At 35.5% G+C, this 26413-nt stretch overlaps 1 long non-coding RNA gene across 1 annotated transcript in view; it reads left to right on the top strand.

Moving 5' to 3' along the window:
- Gm38823 overlaps nucleotides 1–19581 on the top strand; it is a 38490-nt gene extending 18909 nt beyond the window's left edge. The window contains exon 3 of the long non-coding RNA XR_869140.1: nucleotides 19541–19581. This is a non-coding gene — a long non-coding RNA (predicted gene, 38823). The remainder of the gene's footprint in view (nucleotides 1–19540) is intronic.
- The last annotated feature ends 6832 nt before the right edge of the window (nucleotides 19582–26413 follow it).

A 26413-nucleotide genomic window follows, 5' to 3' on the forward strand; every position in this document is an offset into this window, starting at 1 on the left:
TCCACTGATTTACTGTGGTCTATATTGAATGCTTCTGCTTTAGCCCTGCTGGATAAGACACAAAGAGATAATGCTTCAGAATTTGAAGATTGTTGGATGTGCTTTTCTGCTTCCCTGCCGTTTTATGAGGGCATAGCCTTATTTGGAAATTTTACCCTGCTTTCAGATGCTAGGCAGCTCCCCTTCGGGTCAGTTCAGCTTACCTTGACAGAACTCTCTGGGATAGGAAGTTGTGTGTTGGGCCCAGGCATACTTCCGCCATGGCCCTTGCTAGAGATTTGCAATAATACATTTAGAGTAAATAAAAATGGGTTTTCTTATCTTCTTGCCCCAAATGATACCTTTTTGGCATGTTCCACGGACCTTACATGGTACATTATTATACAAGATTTTATAAATAATAGAGATTATTGTGTCTTGGTCCAGCTTTTTCCAAATTTTAGTATTCATGCATCAGATGACTTACTGAAGTTTTGGGATGGAGGTGCCTCCTTGCCATCCCGCCACAAAAGAGAGCCTATCTTGGCGGTGACCCTTGAGGTCCTTCTTGGCCTGGGTGCTGCTAGGACCAGGACTGGAATCACAGCCCTTGTGTCATCTCAACAGAATGTGCGTAATTACCATCTGCTCAATGAGGCTATTAGCCAAGATATAGAGAATATAAAAAGGGGCCTAGATGATCTTACTGATTCCTTGGTCTCCCTTTCAGTAGTTGTCCTTCAAAATAGAAGGGGATTAGATTTGCTCTTTCTACAACAAGGAGGCTTATGAGCTGCACTTAAGGAGGAATGCTGCATATATGTTGATAAAACTGGATTAGTTAAAGATAGCATTGCCAAGGTTACTGCCAGTTTAGAGAAAAGAAAAAGAGAGAGAGAACAAGAGTCATGGTACCAAAATTGGTTTTCAACCTCCCCCTGGCTTTTGACCTTGTTGCCCTCCCTTTTGGGGCCCCTATTGGGACTCCTATTATTGATTTCCTTCGGTCCTTGGGCATTTCAGAAATTGACCCGATTTCTTAAATTTCAAATTGATTCATCTCTTTCAAGCACATCTGTTTCTGTTCATTACCATCTGCTGGATGTTGGGGATAACAAGCAGGTTACTGGAGAAGAGTAAGACCCTCGTCTTGGGGAGAGAGACTCAATTTCCATAAAATGCTTAAGTAAGATCATTCCCCTCCCCCTAAATTCGGCCATCAGTCTCATGTCAGGAATCATTCATAGATTGCCGTAGTCTGTGCTTCCGACATGGTAATATACATTCTCCCCAAATTGGAAACTAAACAGTCATCCCAGGCTAGACACATCATAAAATTGAAACTTGAAGCCATCACCCGTGAGAGTTATAAGGTTAAACACTGCACAGAGATTAGTCTGGAAGCTGTTAGACAATCTCTGAGAGGCATGTCTGATTGCATGAAGGCTGAGTGCCCTAGGGTCCTTTCCCCCAGGAATAACGACACCGGAGCAGGTCAGGGTTACTCTGGGTAAAAATCTGTGGGCCTGAGAGTCAATCCTGTATGTGGCCCCTAACATTGCACACTGGGGATCAGACCTCTACCTCTACCCACAGAGCTTGCTTCGTTCCTAAATCTCTTGGCTAGCCCAGGTTATACCCAACAGACTGGAACCATTAATTCAAGCCTCATAGATGACTTGTCCTTGTGTCCTTCATGGTTTTAGAGAATCACCTGGTGAGCAAACAGATGTTTAGGTGGTCGTTAAATATGTGGCTACAAATTTATTATATAATATGCCTTTATAAAAATATTAAAAAGGGGGAGATGTTGGGAGCTATTAAGACAACAAAATTGTCCTGATCTCTGAATTGGGCTTCTTCCCCCGAGAAGAAAAGGGGGTCAAAAGCAGGCCACCGACACACCACTCCAAGAACAACCACAGAATGTTCAAGCCCTAAGTCAGCACTGGATGTCCTGACCACAAGATGTACCCAGATACCACCAAGTTCCTGCTTCTCCACGTAGTTGCCAAAAGAAAAGTTTCCGCTGCCCCATTTCTCCTGCTGAGAAGTACTTCCCCTTTTGCTTGTGCATTTAAGCCTTGAGCCTTGCTAATACAGTGACACCTTGATGCTACTCAGAATAGTTCCATGTCATTCCTCGCACTTGGTGTCTGTCTTTTCTCTCCCCCCATTTGGTTCTTAGGAGAAGGTCCCCTCGAGACCCTCGAATAACTGGACCTGCTGGACAGGTCAAAGTTGTCCTTAAGTTCTAAGTGTCTATCAGCTCCCAGGTGTCTTGTATATTCTAGAATGTCCCCTCTCCTTCTACATCCTAAGGTGCTTATTTCCATTTATTTCTGCTGGTCCTTCGGTCTAAACTTCTGTTTCTCCTCCAATACCTGATCATGTTCCCCCTTTACCCTCCCTTTCCCACCAACATCCCTTCCTCCCTGTACCTCCAGTGAATGTTTTCTTTTCCCTTCCAAGTGGGATTTAAACATCCTTATTTGGGCCCTTCAGCTTGTTACCTGTCTTGGGTTCTGTTGATTGTATCTTGGGAATTCTGTATATTTTGGCTAATATACACTTATTAGTGAATACATAGCACAAATATTCTTTTATGTCTGAGAAATCACACGCAGGATGATATTTTCTACTTCTCTACATTTGTATGCAAAACTCATGATGTCCCCATTCTTAATTGATAAGAAGTATCCATTGTGTAAACGAACCACAATTTCTGTATCCATTCTTCCATTGTGGGATATCTGGATTGTTTCCACCTTCTGAAAATCCCAAGTGAGGCCACTATGAACATAGTGGAAAAATGTGCCTCTGTCCGCTTGGTGGGGTATCTTTTTGGTATATGCCCAAGAGTAGTATAGTTAGGTCTTCAGGTAGATCAATTTCCACATTTCTGAGGAACCTCCAGATTAATTAACAGAGTGTTTGAACCAGTTTGCAATCCCACCAGCAATGGAGGAGTGTGTTTCTATTTCTCCACATTCTTGCCACATATGCTACCCCCTAAGTGTTTTTTTTTTGTTTTGTTTTGTTTTGTTTTGTTTTGTTTTGTTTTTTTAATCTTAGCCAATCTGATTGCTGTTAGGTGGAATGTCAGGGTGGTTTTTATTTGCATTTTCCTGATAACTAAGGGCTTTGAACATTTCTTTAAGTGCTTCTAGACATTTTGAAGTTCCTCTGTTTTGAATTATCAGTTTAGTTCTATATCCCATGTTTGACTAGGTTGTTTACTTTCTTTGAGGGTCTCTTCTTGTCTTCTTTATTTTAAATATGAGCACTTTATTGGTGCAAAAATATTCAATAAAACTCTGACAACTGAATCTAGGAACACATCAAAACCATGCTTCTGCACAATCAAGTAGGCCTCAATGCAAAGATACAAGGTTGATTCAATATATGGAAGTCCATTAATGTAATCCACTGTATAAACAAACTTAAAGAAAATAATCACATGACCATATCATGATATGCTGAAAAGCATTTCACAAAATACAATTCCCCTTCATGTTAAATGTATTGGAGTGATCAAGAATTCCAGGCCCATACGTAAACATAATCAAAGCTATACACAATAAACCAACAGCCAATATCAAATTAAATGGAGAGACATTCACAATCCCACTAAAATCAGACAAGATAAGGATATGCATTCTCCTAATATATGTTCAATATAGTATCTGATGTTCTAATCAGAGCAATTAGGCAACAAAAGAAGATCAAAGGGGTACTATTTGGCATCTTTGATATGATAAAATACATAAGCAACTACAAAAATTCTACCAGAGAACTTCTACATCTGATAAACAATTTTAGAAAGTGTCTGTATATAAAATTAACTGAAATAAATAATTTGCCTCCTTTTATACAAATATTAAATGGGTGGAGAATGAAATTAGTGAAACAGCACCCTTCATAATAGTCCCAAATAATATAGAATATTTTTTGGTAACTCTAAACAAACAAATGAAAGATATGTATGACAACTTCAAGTCTCTCAAGAAATTAATCAAAGAAGACCTCAAAAAATACATCTCCCATGCTGATAGATTGGTAGAATTAACATACTAAAAATGGCCATCCTATTAAAAGTAATCTACAGATTCAATTCAATCCCCATCAAAAGTACAACCAAATTCTTCAAAGACAAAGAAAGAGCAATTCTCAATTTCATATGGAAAAACAATATCCCAAGATAGCAAAAGCAATTCTTAAACAAAAAATGAATTTCTGGGATAATCACCAGCTCTGAGCTGAAGATATAATACAGCACAATAGTCATTTCAAAAAATGCATAGTATCGGTGCAGAGAGAGACCAAATGATCAATGGAATAGAACTTAAAACCACACACTTATAGACACTTGATCTTTGACAATGAAGCCAAATATATTCAATAGAAAAAAAGAAAACATCTTCAATAAATTGTGCAGGTCTAACTGGCAATCTGTATGTAGAAAAATCAAAATAAATCTATATTTGTCAACTTCCACAAAGTTCAAGTCTAAGTGGATCAAAGACCTCAACATAAAACCAAATAAACTGAATCTAATAGAAGAGAAAGTGTGAAAAAGCCACAAACATATCAGCATCGAGAAATTTCCTAAGCAGAACTCCAATTGCTAAGACTCTAAGATCAAGAATTAATAAATGAAATTCATGAAACTGAAAAGCTTCTGAAAGGCAAAGGCCATAGAAATTAGGACAAAATCACAACCTAGTGATTGGGGAAAATATCTTCACTAAACCTACCCAATAGAGGGTTAATATCCAAAATATATAATGAACTCTCCTTTCTTTGGAGACTAAATTAAAAAACAAAACATTGGGGAGGAAATAGGTTGCTTTGTTTTGTTTGTTTGTTTGTTTGTTTGTTTGTTTGTTTGCTTATAGCTTACAGCCCATCATTGAGGGAAGCAAGGACAAGAGCCCCAAAGAAGAAGCCATTGAGCAATGTTCGTATTGACTCTCTTTCATTGCTTTGCTACCCCTGTTTTCTTATACAACCCAGAACCACCTACACATTGATGGTACCAGCACAGTGACTGAACCCTGCTAGTAAATCAGTAATCAAGAGATGGCTTCTACAGACTTGCCTATTGACCAATCTAGGGGAAGCATTTTCTCCATTGAGGTTCCTTCTTCAGAGACTACAATAGCTTCTGTAAAGTTGACAAAAACAAAAATAAAAATTCCCCCAAAACAAATAAATCAAACAAACAAAAACAACAACAATAACAAGAGTCCTAACCAGTACATCACTGCCCCTTAAAGTAATGGAACAACATATAAAGAGATTTATCTTAATATATAAAATCACTCAAGTAACAAAGGGTTGAAAACCATATCATGTAGTCCCTAAAAACGTAGCTGTGTTGTATTGGTAGGGTCAAAACTAATTATAGCTTCTGGTCTGGGTCTGAGAGCCAGAAATAGTTGAGCACAAGTCATCAATTTCAACCTAAAACCTTCAGAGAATGAATTTAAATTTTTGACTGTGTTGTTCTACTTAAATGCTCTTCTGTACATGATAAGATTATCAGATCTCCTTTTTTATCAGTTCAGATCTCAATCTTCAGAAACATTTTAACATATGTACCTAGAAATGATGTTAGACCAGTGAGGACCAAATTTCTCTGAAAAGGCAACAGCATGTTGAAGATTCTGGAGTGATTGGAATGCCATGACTGTAAAGAACTCTGGAAATGCAAGTACAGGATTAAAATAACCTTGTGCTCTCTTTAGATTCCCTTACCTAAACCAATCAATAGGCTTTTTTGACTACCAGATAAAGCATCTGGAAAGCTAATAGCAGCAAACTAACTTTCACTGAGGCAAAGCCAAGAATGACCTTAAGCCTTTTGCCTATTTCTTCCACACTCCTGTTGTCCTCACTGGTGCATTTGGAAGCAGAGATTCATGGCTTCCTTTATCTTGTGACTACTGACATGCAATTTCCAGAGTAGAACTCTTCTGCCATTAAGGAAGCTTGAATTTGTGTTCCCAGGATATACAATAACACATATTTGGAGCTCTATACAATATCTTTTATTCACTTTAGAATAACACATTTTGGACATCACTTCTTCATGTTTTTCTAATATGCACAGATGTGTTGTTAAGTCACTAATAGATCTCTCTCAAGTTCTCTGATGTCTGCACTTAATGTTATGAACTTGCCTCTTATAAATGCCTTCATTTTGTCCCATAGAAAGGGTATGTTGTGATTTTGTTTTAATCGAATTCTAAACATTTTTTGTATTTTCTTTCTTTTTTAACTTATTGTGTGTGTGTGTGTGTGTGTGTGTGTGTGTATGAATTTCACATTATGCACCACAATCCCACAAACATCCCAGTCCCTCCATATCTGCTTTCTGGCATTACAACTCCCCATATACCCCAAATTTTAAAACTCTTGCCATGGAAGCTAGGGCTTTACCCCCCAAATTTTATTGAGTCATTGGTTTGATTCAAGGCTCTTAAATCTCCTACATTTTCTATACTGGATCCTCACTGAGAGTGACTCATCTCAGATATACTGTTTGCCCTGTGTCGTAGAGATGTTGACTGAGCAGTTCTGACTTCTTCACATACTGCAGCAGTTCACTGATGGGGCTAGATATTGGGATGGACCAACTCAAAGCCCTGGATGTGGGCATGAACAGTAACCAAGTTGGTTAGCCCACCATCTCTCCTGCATTCTGTCCACTGCGAACAGCTCTTCAGCACAGCTCTGTCCCCATCAAAGGGCAGGGCCAGCTTACCCAAGTGTTGAAGTCTACAAGACATATGGCCATATTTTTGTGCCCCGATTCTATGGGTCAGCTTCTTGATTTCTATCTTGACTCACTTTTCATTCTGTAGTGAGTTTGTCAGCTTCCATGAGATGTAACCCTCCTGCTATTTCTAATATCCAAGTTTAATCACTGGTGGTGCGATTGGAGGCAGAGTGTTCTTTCAATATTTTTATATCTGGTGTGGGATTGTGTGAGCATTTCTCTGTGTGTGTGTGCATGTGTGTCCATATGTGTGTGTATGTGTATGCACATGTGTTTGGATGGAATATTTTGTGTCTTGTCTGTTAGGTCCATTTAACTAATGGCTTTATTTAAATCCAGAATTTCTGTTTTTTTTTTTTTTTGGTCTGGTATTTTGATTAAAATGAGATATTGGAATTCTCCACTATCATTGTGTGAGGGTAATATGTGATTTTAGTTGTAGTAGTATTCCTTTTATGAACTTGGATGCATAGATACTTAGAATTACAGTGTCCTCTTAGTTGATGTTTCTTTTGATAAATATGTCGCATCTTTATCATTTGCCATTTGAATCCATTTTCTGGAAATATATTTTTCTACAGTTTTAACCCTGAAATAACACCTATTCTGGATGGGGGGTGTTTTTATTAAATGCAGCGAAGAGATGGATCCTGTGTTCTTACTAAATATGTTGTTCTGTGCCTATTTGCTAGATAATGGAGACTAGTAATGTTGAGATTTATCAATAAGAAGTATTCATTAATTTCTGCCATATGGTTTAGGGGTATGGACTTTTTTCTCTTTCTTTTGATTTTCTGTCCTGGGATTAATCATTTTTTATATTTTTTCCCAGTTTATCTCTTTAAAATGAATTTTTTCCTCCTAGTGCATTCTGTAGAGCAGCATTAGTAGATATAAATTGCCTAAAATTGATTTTATTGTGGAATGTGGATTGGTTTTCACTACCCCTTGTGTTCATTGTAATTGATAGTTGTGCTAGGTATAGTTATCTGGGTTAGCATCTGTGGTTTAGGATTTTTCTCATGAAATTGCTTTTATTTTTTCTTAGTCTTTTCGATTGTATATTTTACTATCTTTCCATTTTGTGCTATACTTTTCGTGTTTTGATTATTGCAAATCCTGAGAAGTTTCTTTTCTGATCCCACTTGGTGGTTGTTCCGCATGCTCTTTGTCACTTTGTATCTTCTTCATATTGAGAAAATTTAGTTCTAGTGTAATAGAAAGTTGTTTTTTTTTTTTTGACAAGTTGTTTTTTTGATAACATTGACCTAGTTATCTTCTTTTTCCTCCATTCAGTCTGTTCATCTTGTTCCAGAATTCTTCAATTTTTTGTGCTTAAAAGTTTTTGATGTAATATTTTTACTGACTGAACTACCACTCCCTCCCATTTACCCTAAAGAAATAGAAGTAGTCATCAATAGTCTCCCAATCAACTAACCAACCAACCAAACAAACAAATAAACAAAAATCCCAGGTACATATGAGTTTAGTGCAGAGTTCTACCAGACCTTCAAAGATGACCTAATTCCAAATCTCCTCAAACTATTCCACAAAATAGAAACAGAAGGTGTTCTACCCAATTCATTCTATGAAGGCACAATTACTCTGATACCTAAATGACACAAAGATCCAACAAAGAAACAGAACTTCAGACCAATTTCTCTTATGAATATCGATGCAAACATACTCAATAAAATCTTCGCATACCGAATCCAAGAGCACAACAAAAACCAAGTAGGCTTCATCCCAGGGATGCAGGGATGGTTTAATATATGGGAATCCATCAACATAATCCACTATATGAACAAATTCAAAGACAAATCCATATGATCATCTTGTTAGATGCAGAGAAAGCATTTGACAAAATCCAACATCCCTTTATGATAAAAGTCTTGGAAAGATCAGGAATTCAAGGCCCATACCTAAACATAATAAAAGCAGTATACAGCAAACCAGTAGCAAACATCAAACTAAATGGAGAGAAACTTCAAGCAATCCCACTAAAATCAAGAACTAGACAAGGCTGCCCACTTTCTCCCTACCTATTCAATATAGTAATTGAAGTTCTTGCCAGAGGAATTCAACAACAAAAAGACATCAAGGGGATACAAATTGGAAAGGAAGAAGTCAACACAGTCAAAATTTTAAATTCATTCTCTGAAGGTTTTAGGTTGAAATTGATGACTTGTGCTCAACTATTTCTGGCTCTCAGACCCAGACCAGAAGCTATAATTAGTTTTGACCCTACCAATACAACACAGCTACGTTTTTAGGGACTACATGATATGGTTTTCAACCCTTTGTTACTTGAGTGATTTTATATATTAAGATAAATCTCTTTATATGTTGTTCCATTACTTTAAGGGGCAGTGATGTACTGGTTAGGACTCTTGTTATTGTTGTTGTTTTTGTTTGTTTGATTTATTTGTTTTGGGGGAATTTTTATTTTTGTTTTTGTCAACTTTACAGAAGCTATTGTAGTCTCTGAAGAAGGAACCTCAATGGAGAAAATGCTTCCCCTAGATTGGTCAATAGGCAAGTCTGTAGAAGCCATCTCTTGATTACTGATTTACTAGCAGGGTTCAGTCACTGTGCTGGTACCATCAATGTGTAGGTGGTTCTGGGTTGTATAAGAAAACAGGGGTAGCAAAGCAATGAAAGAGAGTCAATACGAACATTGCTCAATGGCTTCTTCTTTGGGGCTCTTGTCCTTGCTTCCCTCAATGATGGGCTGTAAGCTATAAGCAAACAAACAAACAAACAAACAAACAAACAAACAAACAAAACAAAGCAACCTATTTCCTCCCCAATGTTTTGTTTTTTAATTTTTATCTTTCTCACAGCAATAAAAAGCAAGTTAACCACCTAACTAATACTAGTGCTTCTAGTTCACAAAATAAACATAAAATCCCTTTCCCATTTTACTTGTCATTGAAACAACTTTTGTTGATCTGCGCTTTGCATGCAGCTTTCATACACTGTCTACCAATTCCACTTATGACATGGTGTATCTTACAAGGGAACAGGAACCGACAGAAAATTTTATGAGGAAGATGGCATTAACTTCAGTCTCCAAAGACTTTCTGTAAAAGAAATTGGTTTCCACATAGGACATTTCTCCTTATGACTTTTATGAAGTGTGATGTATAATAAACTGAGGGAGATTAAGATTGATGTTATTTTAGGAAAACTTTTGTCAGCTACCTTAATGGGTATGTTTTTGATCATCTCCAGGATTCTCCAGATAAGAAAGACTATGTCTCTGACACCTCATAGTGACAGCATAGGAGCATCTATTATCTTGCCCTGCTTTATTATAATACATTTAATTACCTGGACTATATATTGGTAATTTTAAGTAAGTTGTCTTGGATTTTTTTTATTTAACTAAAAAGAGAAATTGAAATCTAATCTTGTAATTTTATAGAGAAAAGATCATTAAACATATTTGTTTTTGTTTTTGGTTTTGGTTTTTGGTTTTTGGTTTTTTTGTTTTGTTTTTTGTTTTGGTTTTGGTTTTTAGTTTGTTTTTTTGAGACAGGGTTTCTCTGTATAGCCCTGGCTTTCCTGGAACTTACTTTGTAGACCAGGCTGGCTCAGAAATCCACCTGCCTCTGCCTTCCCAGTGCTGGGATTAAAGGTGTGCGCTACCATGCCTGGCTAAACATGGTTTTTTTGTGTGTTTCTTTGTTTGTTTTAATTAACTTTATTCTTCCTACTGCCTTGTAACCACAAGTCTGTTCATTACTCAGTATTGATGTTTAAATTAATTTATTTATGACTTACATACAAATTGAGGCTCACTCAGCAACTCAGAACCTCTCTGGGTCTCTATCTTACAACATGGTCTAGGAATGATTGTGATCAGGACAACAGGCATTCTGTGTGGTCCACTGGGATTACAGATTATTCAAAACTTTTGTTTCAGTTGTGAAAATGCTTCAAATTATTAATATTAAATATTTAGGATATAAAGTTATTTTGAAAGCAACTCACTAAAATATAATGTCCAATACCTTTAATTTGTCACCCCATTGATATATTTGGCACATATTGAATTTAATACAAAAGTGTGTGCTTTCACATTGTGGTTGTAGCTAGCTAGGTGTTTCTATTGTAATATTCTTGTGGACACATATATTTCCTAGAAACATCTGATTCTAGATACAACTGTACCAGAAACTTTAAATGTTTCACATAACTCAATAATTTTATATGACTGTGACTATCTCCTATTGGTGACATATTAGTGAAAAACTGTGTTTTCCTAAATGAGCTGCTAAGTGTCTCACTGATTTTATTTCTGCCTCAGATGGTTAGATAACAAGGGTGTGTGTGTGTGTGTGTGTGTGTGTGTGTGTGTGTAGGGGGGGTTGTTATTGATGACAAACAGTAATTGTTAGTTACTTGGTCATCTTCTAACACTAGGATAAACGATTTCCACTGGAACATTTGGAGCAGAAATAAAGATTCACACATTAGCTTAAGTAGCACTGCACTTGCCTTGCCAATCACAGGTGAGTTTAATCAGCATTGCATTCTGGGTCCTAAGACAGAGGTGTGCTTGAGTAGCATGGCTTTGCCTTCACCCTTGAGGCTTGGGTCCTTCCACCCTGACTATGGTCAGCAACCAAAGAAAGACAAACACACACAAAATAAAGCAGATGAGAGTTTTCTGCTAGTGACCTGGAACCTCCCCTGTTTATTAGGTACAGTACACTGGTATAGTTTAGGTACAGTTTATCTAATCTCAGTAGGGGGCCAGCTCTAGGTTGCCACTATCTGGTGGGAAAAAGCTTGGATGCCTTTCTTTCTACATATTAGTCTTTTGTTCACAAACACTCATGTTCAGTCTCTAGAGGAAAATGAACGCTTTACTAACCCTCTTAATCATGAAGCCCTTGGGAAGATGGTTTTTTGATATCCCAGTAGGATCAAGGTCTTAATGTCTTCTACATGGCTGTGTGCCCATATCAACAATACACATTTACTCTGGGACTTTGTCACTCAGAGCTTTCTCCACTCTACAATGACTTCACTGTCTCACATCACAAGTGTTTTTATATAATATTGCATTTGCTGCACAAAGTTTATAAATATATTTGAATTATAAATATACATGAAGCAAATGTTTTTACATATGTTAATAAAAGGCGCAAAGACCAGTGTGGAAAAGAACAGTAGAAGCATTCAAATTGATTTGTGTTATAAGCAGAAGAGAAACAAAGAACAGGATTTCCTATGTACTTTGCCAGTTCTCTCTATGGACAATGCTCTTTATTCTCAGTCAGCCTGCTGTGACCTTTGACATTTGCTGTACTAATGGAACATTTGTCATAACAATGGGACACAGTGTTTGTTGTTTTGCTTGGTTATAAGGAAGTTTATGACATTATTCTTTTCTGAATGAAGCTTATGGGATGATGAGCATTTCCTACCCCAAATATTTATGGGAATATTTAATAATAGTTTGATTTTAGAATTCATACTGAGTCCTATTTAATTATTTTAATATATTTTCCAACCTATGTGAAAGATAAGTTTCACATTACATGTAACAAAATTTTTGTAGCAAACACTTATGTGTGTTCTAGGTTGGCAGGTGAATCATATTTACCATCTCTCTATTGTCATAAGTAGGTGTGCTAGGTCATGCCTCATGTAAGTTTTACCTTAATTTTCACAGAGGTCCTATTTCATGGTCACTACACATTTTTCACATACAAGTCTAAAAGAGGAACGCTAGTTTCTTTCATAAATTAATTGAATGTTCCTTTAGCTAGATATTTAATGAGACTAACCTGGAAGTTAGATCTCCATTTGCAAAGAAGCTAGAAACAGTTTTATCCATTCCAGATATTGTAGTGTTCTTCAGATAAGATAGTGTAAAAGTCACTGACCAATAATGAAACGCTGAAAATTTTATAATTATAATTCTTGTAGGCCACAATGTTACATGTTTTTCAATGTGATATTTAACTAAATTCTGAAGGAAACAGGGGCATCAAACTGTTATTTTGAAAATTCATTGATATTCTAAAGAAAGCAGATGTATCACTAACACTTCATATCTTTAATGTTCCACCTCCACTTTATAAAAGACACAGTCACATGAGTTTAAGAAGCTAAATAAATATTAAGCTTTCCTTTTAAGCCTTTAAACCTTTATCAGTGTGTTAACTGATGTTAAGATTCCAAGATTTTACAGTTTAGAAATTATCCCATGTAAAGTATACCTAGAAAAGCAACTTTGCAACTCTGAATGTCTCTAATTATTGGTAGAAGCAAATGTTCACATATTACAAGTACCTATACACTTAATTTTTAATAATATTTAATGTTTAATAGTATTCACTCTAGTCTTTCTGACTTACAATTTTAGAACACATACTGTTTTCTATTTAAGAACTATGAGACTTGAAAAAAATAAAAAGCAGGTTCTGGGTCTCTAGGGAATTAATGTACCTTTTGGTTTTCATAGAGCTGAGGTATAGCAATGTGAAACAGCCATACAAATGGGTATTGGAAATACCAAATACAGTTACAGAAATCAACTGATACTGTAAAAACTGATATATATATATATATATATATATATATATATATATATATATATATATATATTCAGTAAAAAATATCTATTCATTAAATATAGCAAGATGGAGAAGGAGAATTTAGTATTTATTAGAAGCCTGGGTATCATTATGAACACAGCATAAACAATAAGCCATCTGGCTTTATAAGCTTAGGAGAAGGTCGGTATATGGCAGGATGAGACACAAGGGACTAAGGAGACGCTAATAATGTGCAGATTCCATGGACAGAGAATGAGGAGTTAAATCATATATTGAACATGGAAGGTTCTTGCTAATAACATTTCTAAGGACTGTGTCTAAACTAGGGGATGTAGAACAAATCATGGAGGTCACAGGTCAAGTCCTAGATGAAATATGGGATCCTAGGGACATGAGGGACATTGCAAAAGTTATACTCAAGGAACATGTCTTGTCACTAAAACCCAGTACATACTTGTGCCACATACAGAATTGTTATTGGAACAAATACCCATGTGAAACTTGATTTGATTTAAGAGATAAGAGGTAAGGACATCATTACGATCACCTTTCTTACTATCAATATGTGGCATAGCTGCTGTCTCCTGTTCCTCACTTCCTACTGGATTTCACCTGGATCTTTAAATGATCAGCATGAGTCATACTGAATATCCAATCGAATTGATAACATTTTCATCCTGCTCCTCCTTTTCTTCTTACTCCTCCTCGTCCTCCTCCTCTGCCTCCTCTTGCTCCTCCTCTGTATCCTCCTCCTCCTTTTCTCTGTCCCCCTTCTTCCTCTCTCCTTCCTCCTTTTTCTTATTCATCCTCATCTTCATTTCTTATTACTCCCTCTACCTTCCTTTCCCTCCTTTTTCTATTCATAATTCTATGTTTGTTTTGTCTTAAAGCTTCCAACTTTAAAGGTGAAAAACTAAAAGTTTACACCCCTTATTTCCAGATTTTTAATAAATCCACAACTCTATATGTTTTCATTTAGGACAGTCAAAATGCTATTGCTGAGGGTATTTTCCATTAAGCATTCCAAATTTTCGAATAGTATAATAAACACAAAGCAATATTGGCAGATTTGCAGTCTTGTGGTTCCAATTTTTTAATTAGATTTAAAACATCAATGAATGCACGTTGTTACATTTAGTTTTAATTTCTTTTTTAATTTATCCCACTGCTACTTGAGATTCTTTCATATTCATGCTTGTGTTTTTCTTTTTGTAATAAGGACTTCCCACCTTTGAACAAGCATTTGGAAGGGAGATTTAAAAACCATTTTCCCCAGTGGGATGGTGAATAGATTTTTCCAGGTTCTAGTAAATTTATCTATTGTTTACAGATTTATAGGGAATGAGATTACCATGCATTGCAATCCTCTTAATATTATAGTTTCTTAGGCATCCAGCAGAAATCCTTTCCTGACTTAGGAATGATCAATTACCAGTAAGATTATGTAGAAGTGGGGTTTAGGAGGAATCACTTTTGAGCTTATTGAATTTAATGATTTCATGCACAAATGGCTAAACCTTATATTTTAAGGTGCATGCATATATTAATCTCAGATTAATTCAGAATTGCTTTCTGAAATTTTATTGAATTATTGAAAATTATCTGTACAATATAATATTTTTTTTTGTTTTTTCGACACAGAGTTTCTCTGTATAGCCCTGACTGTCCTGGAACTCACTTTGTAGATCAGGCTGACCTCGAACTCAGAAATCTACCTGCCTCTGCCTCCCAAGTGCTAGTATTAAAGGCATGTGCCACCACGCCCAGCAACAATATAAATTTTTAAGGAAGGAAGGATTTCATGATTTCAGAGGAGTGAGTTCGTTTTTGTCACACCTTTATTTCTAACAAAAAGACAAGTTTTCAAATCTGTGTTCAGAATTTGCTTTCCTGATAAGCTTCCAATCTCATCACTTTATGGGATTTCTGGCTCCTGCCACAAGTCATCATTTGATTTGCTGCTTCGAGAGTTTCATTGTATATATTTTTTGAGTCCTAGAAAATACTTATTTCCTTGAATATGATTTATTTCATTATTAATACATACTTAAAGTTTCTACTATATTGCGATTTTCTATTTCCTTTTGTGTTGTTTTAAAACACACATTAATGATGAATACCTGGTGATTCTACCTTTCATCAGAGGCACAAAGATGATTTTACTTTCGGGAATACTGATCATTTTAGTGGGATTGCCCTTTACTTTTTCTATTACCATAGTGTTGACAGATTTTTGGTTAAGGAATGTCTGTTTCATAACATGCTATACTCAGAATCCAGGCCAATTGTTCTTTATTAAAAACATTTCCAACTGAACATCCTGTCCCTAGCATGAAACAGCTGAGAACTCCAAGAGACAAAGAACAATGTGTTGCTTTTGTCTTACTGTTTGCTTTGTGCTTGTTGCTGCTCATTAACATTCAGCAAACATTATGGTGCTTCCATTATTTCAGATAACAAATCAATTCACTTGTTTTCTTAAGCTCATGTTTTGGATATCCTTCATTCTAGGTATTATTGCTTTAACCTAAAGCACTAAGAGATTCTTTGTATATTCTGGTAGGCACCACAGTATTCTTGTTGGACCAGAAATTAAATTACTGGCTATGTATCAAGATTCATTCCTTTTAAATAACAGAACACAGGACATTATTGCACTGAATAGTGATTATAAATAGAGGTCTAAACACAGTGGCCAATTTAAAGGAAGCCAAAAACATTTTAAAATGACAAACGAACAAATGAACAAATAATATAAGATCTTTTAAGTACCTCAAAAATAATCCTTCTACAAACATATGCTCATTAAAGAGAAAACAAACATGGAAATTTTTCTTAGTGGGTAACTGATATATTCACATGTATAGAAAGACATGTTGCCATCAAATTATATACATAAAACAAAGAGCTTTTTGAATGCTTAGTCACAAGAATACCACATGCCTTCTCTCTGAAGTTTTGTGTTATAATGTTGGTACAATTTCCTAGTTCATCTTATAGGATAAATGCTGACAGTGCTATTCATGATAGCCTCTAAATTCATTTCTGATTGTTGCAAGTACAAATAATGATGCAGATTGTTAGTAATTCTAGGAAAAAATGGGATTTACTATTTAAAGAAATGAACTACACTGGGCACTAAAATCTCACTGGGGACAAAAAATGAAATGAAAGAATTAAAAACAGAAACAAAATCCAAAAATCATGTTCTTGCTACTGTCCCTGCAAGTGGTTTTCAAACCAACTGCACACGATAATCACCTGAGAATAACAAAACAAATTCCTGGCTGAGTCTCAATTTTTATGGCAGGTCCAGGAATTTGAATATTTTATCTACCTTTGAGTTATATAGATTCTGCATCATAGATCAACCAATTTGTAATTCCAGTGCATTTTTAAAAAATCTTAATAATTGTGTTAACAATTGGGTCCTGGGGTTAAATCCAATGTTTATTGATCAGCTATAGTACAGAGATATTTACAGTTTATAAAGGAAGCCCTCAGAACCTCATTTTTCTGATGATATTGTATTCCAAGCTGCTGTAACCACTTACGATGCAGATAAAGGTATAGCAGCAGGCATGCCAACACTTCTCTTCCAAGTGGCACTTCTCTATGGAAAGCACCAGTCACTTCTTTTCTCTTACAGGGTCACCCTGAGCTTCCTCATCCTCTGAGCTCAGGTCACACTAAGCTATCCAGACCCTTTATTCTTTAACATTTAGCTCTTGCAATCCATTGGTTCTTTGAAGTTCCTGCTCTCTAGGATTTGTGTACCCTCAGTGCATTGTCATAATAATTATGTGAGTGTTACAAAATCCTTAATATATTCATATCTATGTTTTCAATGATATTCAAACTTTATTGAAATTTCCAAATCAAACTAGATGAAATCTTTATTTTCAGTGTTCACCTCATTTTCTTAACACTGTGTACCTTTAAATCTTTAAGACTAATTGATAAAGCATAGAAATATACAGTATGGAAATAATATACTGTGAAACATTTTATTTCAAAGAAAAATAAAATGTGTCATGGACTCACTGATGATTTCGTTCATGTGTAAAAATAATTTATTCATGGCATATCTTCCTGGTAATTAGCATGAATAATTCAAGGAGGCTATGTTCCATCTCACTGCGACAGAGATGCTTACATAAAGTTTTTTCAGTGTTCTAAGCTATTATTAGAGAGAAACACAAACAGATAATCCAAAATCACTTACATTCATGCTTAGAATATAGTTTATTATTTTCCTTGGAATTATTGTGGCCAATGTCTAGGAATTCCAAACACTTCATATAAAAGATTGAAGCTACATCTTCAAGTGTAATTCTCCTGAAGACATTCTTCTGTGTAGCTTTTTCATGTACTCCCCATATGAGCTGAATTCCCAAGCATGTAAAAAGCAAAGAAAAGCAAAAAAAGCATAAAGGAAAAATGTTTGATACCTGTGCCATAGTAGGCATTTTAATCTACAATTGCCTCCCTTATGAAGTAAAATGTGTTGTTCTCTTATGTCTGTCTATACTATATAAAGAATATTCTGCTTTTGTTAATTCAGCAAAATAGACTGTGGTGTATAGAGGGCCTCCACTCAACTTAAGCATCAGAGGTGCCTTACAAGGGCCATGGAACAGGTTTCTATTTCCCCATTACACATGGTTATCAATTTATATTGAGTTTTTTTTTTTCAGAAAGAAATTTGCAAGACTACCTAAGAATTAGGGATGCCTAAGAAATGTTTTTGCTGAACATAAGTGGTCATACTTTAAAAAATAAACTGTGAGATTTTACACCCTACATTAGAAATAGGTGTCATGTGTTCTATCATAATTACACAAATATTGTCAGTCATATACATATTTATAAATTCATATATAAACACACAAATGTATACACACATATATACATATTTATATATATTTAAATATATACAAATTTATATATATTTCATTGTTATACTTTTCTGCCTCTTTTTGACAGTGTTTCCTTAACACTGATGAAGTTTCAGTAAAGGCAAAACTGACATCTTAGATCTGACTCTCATTGTGGACATAGTTGGTTATATCTCTAGTGATGACTCCCCACCTCTACCCCAACCCCACATTAAACAGAGCCCTGGGGATGTGTGGGCAGAAGCCAACTAGCCATCTCATATTCTTTTTCTGACAATGGTAGTTTCAGAAACAGGAATTTGACACAAATTTCTCCAGGTAGAACTTCAGGCTGGTTTTGTGGATGACATGAAAAGGACGAATTATCCTAGCTGGAGCCGGACGTCTTCTTGTGTCAATGAGAAAATATGTTACTGAGATAAAGCTGGTATTATCCTGGTGATATAATTTAGTCAGCAGATCAGACCATACTTGAAGTCTACTCTCATCTAAGCTCTATCTACATTAACTAATGAATTATCTTCATTTCATGATAGAATTAATACTAGAATTTTGTGTATGTCTGTGTGTCTATGTGTGTGGTATGATGTGTGTGTGCATGAGTCTCTGTAAGTGGTTGGTTTGTGTTAATCTGCATGTGTGTGTGTGTGTGGTCTGTGTTTCTGTGTATGAGTATACATATGTATATGTGCTACTGTATTTGTTTGTAGTATTATTATATGGTTGTGTGTGTGTGTGGTCTGTGTGTCTGTTTATGTGTATACATATATATATATATATATATATATATATATATATATATGTGCTATTGTATTTGTTTGTAGTATTATGACGTGGTGTGTGTGTGTATGTGTCTGTACAATGTGTGTGTTTTTTGTATAATGTGTGTAATATACACTGTGGTGGTGGGGTAAGATGTATTGTGGTATATGGGGAAGTGATATGTGTGTTGTTTAGGATGTGTATGGAGGTGGTGTATTTCAGGATGGTGTATGTGTAATACTATGGTGTGGGGCGGGTGTATGGATAGTGTGGGACATATGAATTGGTGTGATATATATGTGATGTAGGGTGTGTTTAAGGTGTATGGAGGGGTCTGGTATGTGTGTGTCTATTTATATCTGTATGATTTGATGCCTACACAGTCATGATTGCCTGTGTCTGAAATTTTTTTCAAGTAAACAAATATATAGCTATTCCCCATATGTGCCAGAAAAATAACAGCAAAAACTACAACCCTAGGATGAAACATGAAGCATTTCCATGTGGTAGCAGAATCAATCTGAACCACTCCTTCCTTCCAGGTGAAATATGAAATGAGGAAGAATTACATACACAGACTGGGACTTCCTGGGAAGAGGTAGGGGCTACCTAGACATAAGAAATTTCTGATAATGTAGAAGCATTACAGAAAAATGGCTGCTTTCTTGGATGATATTTTTCAAATAATCTAGTCTACTCTTTTCTTATGTAGTCAGTGAACTTGAGTGAGGGGGTGGCATTCACACCACTGACTTATCTCACCATCATGCCATTCTGTCTACCGAGAAAAATTACACAAACAGATGACTGGCTGGGTGAAGGGTGAAATAATGTTCCCTCCCTTGTCCTTGCCTCTAAGTTCCATTGTCTCCTTGAATTTAATCAGTGTTCTCATTGTAGACAGCCTTGACCTTATGACTTGCTGAGGTATGTGTAAGGAGATATGAAGAACACTGAGACATGGCTGTCAGGGCTATGTGTAAACTACATTTCGATTGCTGTGATAAAATAACATAAAGCAGGAAACCTAGAAAGGAAGGGTTTACTTGTATCTTACAGTGTCAGAGGGTCAAGAATTCACCACTTTTCATCTGATATCTCAGTCTGGTATCTCAAGTTGAAGATGCTGACAATTATTGGCTTCTTGGTCCTCTGATGAAAAATCCATTAATCTTGCAATCTGCTTGAAGCAGAACTATAGTTACATTTAACATGGATGGTAAAATATATTTGTTGTAGGAAGTCATTGACCCATTGGCTCTTTGTTACTTCAACAAAGGTAATCCAAAGTCAGAAAATCATGAGTGAATATTTCATGATGTACAATGGAAGAGACTGGGTATTTTTATGACCTTAAACACAGTCCTAACTTACCTTGGTCATGTGTCCATGAGTTTGGTTGCTATGGTATACAATTCCTTTCTTTCCAAGAACAGCTAAAGGGTTTCTTGATCACTAATATAGAGTCTTGTTTAATGTACATCTGCCATATATTAATTATGAGAAAGGGAAAGAAACAGTAATATCTTACACAACACAGCATCATTTGCATTATTCTGGCTTCTCTTAGGGCTCTTTAGAGGAACAGAAAAGATAGAATGAATGCATGCTAAAAGGCAGTTTATTAACTGGCTTACGTGGGGAGATCCCAAAGACCTGTTTCCACAGTGAAGAGGCTAAGAACCTGGTAGCTACTATTTGCAAGGCTACTCAATTCAGTGGTCACAATCTGACATTGAATGGTTGGAAGATTCCTTTTGAAAAGACATTGTTTTCATGTGAATTGTAGCCTGATTTGGGTTCTTATATCACTGAAGTTATCAGCCACAGCAGCTACTTTTCAGTAAAATACAAAGGCAAGAAGCCAAAAATTATAGCTTTACTCTCACACTTTCATTGTGACTTCAATACCCATACTCAGTATGAGTATCCTCACTTTTAAAAACCTGATGAGGAAAACCACTCGCAGTTGTTCCTAACACTTTATCCCAGAGTTGGCTACAGATACAGTTAAGTTGACAACTGTAGTTCATCATCACCATCTCCAGCTCCTTAGCACGTCCACATTTGTAATGGCATCTCATTTTAATTATGGTTTTGAAAACAGAAGAGCAGAGCCATGTCCAGGAGAGGCCAGTATGTCAGCTCAGTGTGAAAAAAATAAGGAGAAATTATCAGACTAGTTAGGAACCTGCACCTCAAGCACAGGGACTCATCAGTGAGTTCTGATGGCTGAAACAGGCTGAGTGTGAAAGAGAAGCAGACAAGACTGGTTGTGGCTGTGCTTAATCGTTGCATGGGTGATTCTTTGATCCCTTACTTTGACTGTAATTAACACTCAGTGAATGGTTGTAACAAAGATACTGAACTGGTTAGAATTTACTTTAAATGATAGTATAACATTGCAACAGAGACTCTGAAAGCTGCTTGTGTTAGTGTGGTACTCATACATTGCAGATAAAGAGACATAAACATAAAATGAAATAAATCTAAAAAGGAGATATCAAGTTTGTGAAAAATAAATATTATTTTTCTAAGTCTTCCTGCTACTAGATGGCTAATGAAGCGCAGTTCCAAATGTTGGACTGGCTCTTCCTAGACAGATCTTTGAAGGACTGCTTCATGTGGAAGGACTTCTCTTTTTAATCTTATCTCTCCACTTTCTTGTAGCTGAAGGGAAAGGCTGAAGACCCATTGAAAAGGTCTGCGAAAAAGAAAAAGAGCTGTCAGAAACTCCAGTTCAAAGGTTCTTGGCTGCTGCAGTCAAAGCTGCACCTGTTCAACCAGCTTGTGAGCAAATAAGCCATTGAAAGGCATATTGTCAGGTCTTTGTCCTAACAATTGAATGTGATTATAATCTGACAAAGTACCATGGTGAATGAGGGTAATAGAATATTTGCATATTTGTACTTAAAGTCATCACCCACCACCACTATTCATGGAGCTATTTTCTTTATTTGTTCAGAGGGAACACATTACCAGGCACTCATCATAAATCTAACACGCATCTATATTTCCTTTCTACTCTTCTTTGCAGTCCTCTTAATCCCTTTGTTTGCATCTTTTTTCCATCTCTGTTTTTACCCAATTGCAATACTTTCTGAAATAATATGAGGTTAATTCATTTGTAGTTATTGAATGTAAAATGGTTAGTGCTAAAATCTTTACAAGCAGGGAGATATTAAGAATTAATATAAGCCACGGAATAAACCTTATTCCACCCTTCTCAGACTTGACCAAAGTAGAAGTCCTATCAATAGTCTCTCTTGCCTAGTCTGATTCAGGATTCTAATGCTGACATGCCCATACTTGGGCCTCCAAGACAGAAACCACATATAGAAGCTCTCATGACCTATGCCCATCTACAAGGTTTCTTGCTGAATCTCTTGCAAGTATCTTGTCCTATGCTATCCTTCAGGCTTAGGACTACCTGAAAGCTATATTCTCCTATGCTGTTTGAGAAAGTCTGCCTGTTTTACTGGTGAGTGCTACCTTTCCAGACCCAAGCCCTAAATCACACAATTGATTCTTAAAATCCCTGCATCATACCAGCTACAAGTGAATGGAGTCACTTCAATTTCCCTAATCAATAGTCAACAGCATGTATCTGAAGGACAGTTTTTGGTGGCATTATTTAAATGTCTGTTTCCCCACGCATCCAAAAATTGGGCACTGGGCATATCTTTTGTCCTTTATGCCATGTGTGGTGACTTCATACTCGAAAGATGATCTTACTTATCCTGCCAGAATTGGCCAATGCTTGAAAAGGTTACATCTGTAAAATAAACATAACACAGTACAGAGGCAACCAGAGTCCAGAAAAATCTGTTTACAGTTCTCATTGATTTTTCAAAACCTCATTTCCTGGTTTTGTTACAATTGATAATGGAAATGAAACAAATGAATCTGAGTGAGGTAGACCAGACTACATGCTGCAAATGCACTTCCACCCCACTCCTCCCCACACTGAGGGAGTTGCTTTACACTTTGCTTATAGGGGTGGTAGTGTGGGCTATGCATGCCTGGATGTGGGATGCTATTTCAAACAAGATGGAAGCAGACAAAGGGACATTCTGAATGGAGTTGACATCTGTAACATCTCAAAGTAGAAAAATGAAACTTTTCTTATCTGATATTTGGTTGTTTATGTCCATCTGTGACTAGAAACTAATTTAGGCTCTAATTTTGTTAGACTTTACAAATAAAAAGGAAGCAAAATTAGCTTTTCATTTATTCCACAGAATCACTTGTGGTGGTCCTGTGAAAACTATAGTGCTTCTGACTAAGTACTTTGTTAAATTTGAATAATGGTTAAGAGAAAAGCAAGATTAATGGACACATGATACATTGCCTATCTTAGTAAATTATTACTTTGCTAAAAAATGTTTTTATTATCTTTGGGATCTTCATGCAATGTATTTTGAATATATCCCGGTCCTTACCTAGCTCCTCTCAGTCCCATCCCATCTTTTCCTAGATACCCAACTTTGTCTCCTTATTTATAAAATTATCTATTGAGACCAATTTTTGGTGTACACATACAGTTGAGTGGCCACTCCTGTTAAGCAGTAGTTGTCACACAAGAGACTGTATACTCAAATGAAATGTCCCTCTCCTAGCAGCTATAAATTACTAATTTCTCTTCAGCTAGGAGTTGGACTCTCTGATTACCTCTTCTCTTTTTCTTTTCTATTTTTGAAGAAAACTTTAATTTTTTATTGAATATTTTATTTACTTACATGTCCAATGTTATCCCTTTCCTGGTTTCCCTTCTGCAAAGTCCCTATACCATTCTACCTTCTCCTCCTTCTAAGAGGTTGCTTCTTGACCAGTTGTGGTATTGCTGGATCTTCCTGTAGTACTATGTCCAATTTTCTAATGAACTGCCAAACTGATTTCCAGGGTAGTTGTATCAGCTTGCAATCCCACCAGCAATGGAGGAATGTTCCTCTTTCTCCACAACCTTGCCAGCATCTTCTGTCACCTCGTTTTTGATCTTAGCCATTCTGACTGGTATGAGGTGTTTTGACTTGCAGTTCCCTGGTGATTAAGGGTATTGAACATTTTTTAGGTGCTTCTCACCCATTTGGTCTTCTTCAATTGAGAATTCTTTGTTTAGCTCTGTACCCCATTTTTTAAAAATAGGGTTATTTTGTTTTCTGGAGCCCAACTTCTTGAATTCTTTACATATATTGTATATTACCCCCTATCAGATTTTGGATTGGTAAAGATCTTTCCTACCATTCCTTTTCCATAGGTTGTCTTTTATACAAAAATACTAATTAAATAATGTACTATTCCATGAATTCAAATGAAACTTCACACCAATTTTGCACATATACCAGGTTTTCATGGGTTCAACTGCATTAATCAAAGGGATGTAACAGACAGCTACATAAGAATTTATGCAGACACTAAAATATATACTTTCTTAAGCACTCCATAGAAATTTTTCCCAAATAACCTCAATTTAGGCCACAAAGTAGTACTCAACAAACTTAAATAATTAAAAATCAATTCTGCTTTATGATTGACCACTATAAATTAAAGCTAAACTTCAGCCTTAATACAAATAACAGAGTATATGCAAACTCATTAAATTAAAACAAAACATAAATAGATTTTTAAAAACTAGGTAAGGGGGAAATCAGCAGGAAATAATATTTATTTTTAGAATTGGATGAAAATAAAAACACAAAATATTGAAAACTATGAGATACAATGAAAGCAATGCTGAAATTTTATTGAAAATTAAAGGAATTCATAAGGAAAATTTATACGTCTAAGTGATTAGAAAATTTTTAAAAAAATCAAGAGAGATCTCATATTAATAACATAATAATAAACTTGAATTTCTGGGTATAAAATGAAAGAACAAGACACCAAAACAGTAGAAAGGAAGAAAGAATAAAAATTACAGATGAAATAAGTGAACTAAAAATGTTCAAATCTCTTGCTACTTCCAGAAAAAAAAAAAAAAAGTCTGTTGTCTACATTCTCTGTTTCTGTCTCAGAGACTCTTACCATTTCCTTTCACAATGATAACTGAACCTTGAGGTGAGAAGTGTCACTGAGAGGTTTCCCTTATGGATGAGAATTCTAGACTCCATTGTTCTCTATATCTTGACCAGTTATGTGCCACTTATTAATCATTGTCTATTACAAGAAGAAACTTCTCTGGTATAATTTGAAAAAATGTATCAGTCTACAGGTATAACAGTTTTATTGAGAGTCTATTTAATGTCAGTTCAATTTAGCATAATGGTAGTCATAGGTTTTTATCCTAGAGCCTATAGACTGAAATATTTTTGGCCATGATAGCTGTTTTAGGCATAGGTTTCATCTTGTGGCTTTGGAATTATAGAATTTATATATTTTATATACATTCATGTTCTTTATACAATAATTTAATGTGAATTTGTATAAACAGTAATTAAACCGATGGCATATAAATACTGATATGAACAATGTAGAGAAGTGAATACTACACAATTGAAGATAATATCTTAATTTTTGATAACTCTAATAACTGTTATCAATACCAGTATGCAAATCAACTGTATAGAAATGTATATTTCATGATATATACCCACAGCTAAAATGTCACAACTATAGAAAAACAATTTTAAAAATAAATAAAACAAAAATATAAAACAAACAAAAATGGCTATGATTATCCACTATGATCAAATTCACTTCATTTTAGTATATGTAATATGTATATATATATTACACACACATACACATATGTCAATGATAGAATATGATCATCTCATTAGACCTTTCAAATGTGTTAGAGAGAGATGAACGATATAAATGACCAATCAACATTATGAAGGTAATATGCAAACCTACAGTCAACACTATGAAAAGCAGGAAATAACTGGAAGCACTAAAATTCAAAACAATATAAGGAAGCCTGTTCGTTACTTTTTTGTTCAAACTAGTGTCTAATGTATTAAACATAGCAATAAAAAGTTAGGAAATAAAGGAACTAGAAAGCAACATTTGCAGATAATATGACTCTGTATGTAAAACATCTTAAACACTCTATGAGAAGACTCCTATAAATGATAAATCAATCAGGTAATCTAGGATAATATGAAATTAACATAAATAATCTTTTTGATAATAAATATTCTTTTATATACTAATGACACAGAGAGAAAGAAATAAAAAAAAAAACAATCCTTCATACAATGGCCTCAAAATAAATGTTGGTCTATATCGAAGGAAGTGGAAATCTTTCATTAACAATTTAAAATACTGGTATAAAAAAAAACTTTAAGGCGTTGAATAAAGAGCTCAACAAATATTTGGAAGATGCAAAGGCCACCCATGTTCATGAGGAACACTTTATACTCATCAAAGGTAAAATCTTCCAAGAGGAACTCGCAATTCTGAATATCTATGCT

Source organism: Mus musculus, chromosome 6 (genome assembly GCF_000001635.26).
Source record: "Mus musculus strain C57BL/6J chromosome 6, GRCm38.p6 C57BL/6J".
NCBI lineage: Eukaryota > Metazoa > Chordata > Mammalia > Rodentia > Muridae > Mus > Mus musculus.